Raw genomic sequence first — 1,720 nt, forward strand, 5'->3', positions numbered from 1 at the left:
GTTAATTCGTTCAAAAATTTTGAGCATGTTGGAGTTACATCATTTAGATTTTATTTTCTAGTATTGACGTTGAGTATACACGATATATTTTATATTTTAATGCTCAAGAGGCACTTGCATGATGAGAAGCAGGAGAGTGTGATTGATACACCAACTATTAAGATTCAGGATGATTTGATTACCATAGAGATACCTATTTGTATTGCTATTAGAGAAAACAAAAGGCTTAGAAACAAAGTGATTTCTTTAGTGAAAGTTCAACGGAATCGGCAAGGAGCCGAAGAAGATTATTAAAAGTGTAAAAAGGATATAAGTCGTGACTACTCACATCTATTTGAGCATATAAAATATTGATATTAAGTATGCTTTTATGCATTAGTAATTACATTATATTTTTGTGACACATTTATATTTAACGCTAGAATGAGGCACTAACACTTAGCTCCTAATCACTCAGAACATATGGTATATATATAGGGGGTTCCTTGTTTAGATTTTTTACCCGACATACTAGTTCTGTCTAATTAGGGGTTAAGTGAGCGTGCACACATTCTAGGTTGTTAAGTTTAAATGTTTGCTTATGTTTTATGTCTGGGGATTAATGACACGAGATGTGTACGGGAGGGTTTCCTTGTCTGGATTATCCCCTCTTAGTGCTTTTCTCGTATTATTAATCCTTAAGATACGATTACAAAATTTCAAGGATGAAATTCTTTTAGGGAGGGGGGGGGGGATGAATGTAAATCCCAAAAAAAATTGAGTTAACGATTAATAAATTGAATTAATATGTGATTAATTATTATAAGTAGATATTTATTGAGATAAATATCATTAAACAGTGTATGAGTACATTAACAAGTATTTTGAGTATAAACAAGTTCATACATGAGAATAGAATGAGTTGAAAACATGCACAAAGCTAAAATCTTGAGAAACTAGAAATTTCCAGCCAGTCGACCACAATCCGGTCGACCACCACGATCAACCACAAAACCTAAACACTTTTTATCCTGTTTTGACTTGGTTTCGGGCATTTACAGCCCATATTCATTTTCTCTGCTATGTATATCATATATTCATGAGTTTTCAGTATTCTAAAAACCCTAGTAGCCACCAAATTCCCCTACAAACCTTATTTTGATTTTTGGGAAAGATTAAAGGCTTTCGGAGCGGGATTTCGGGTTATTTTGATTTTGCGACTTGGAGATATGCTTGGGAACTTCATCTTTCACGTTTTAAATCAAGTCTCAAGCGAGTTTCATCTCTGCTAATCCCTCTCCCCTGTTTTAAAGAATTTTAAATGAGTTTCCAATGATTTTTATAGAGCTAAATTGACTAATTTGTGTATGAAAATCAAATCATTTGTATTATATGTATAAAGACTAGGTCTTTTTATATTTAAAAGATTAAGAACAGAATTATAGAGATATTTTAAGCTCAAAATGTATTTAACAATGTTGTTTATCTGAGTTTTGATGATTTATTCTTCGTATCGATATTTTTTGCAAGTTTAAAGGTTTAAATATGATTTATTATGTGATTAATCATGTTTAACATGTTTGATAATCTCCAGAGGTGTAAATCTGATGTCTACAATGTTCTACACATGTTTCAGCACGAATTAAACAAGTTTGAGTCAAACGCACGCACAGACACAGCACAAACCTGCACAGAACATGTTCTGGAATCGCGTCCGGTCAACCACGCTTAATCGGCAGCC

The sequence above is a fragment of the Asparagus officinalis genome, chromosome 5 (genome assembly GCF_001876935.1).
Source record: "Asparagus officinalis chromosome 5, Aspof.V1, whole genome shotgun sequence".
In the NCBI taxonomy this organism is placed as follows: domain Eukaryota; kingdom Viridiplantae; phylum Streptophyta; class Magnoliopsida; order Asparagales; family Asparagaceae; genus Asparagus; species Asparagus officinalis.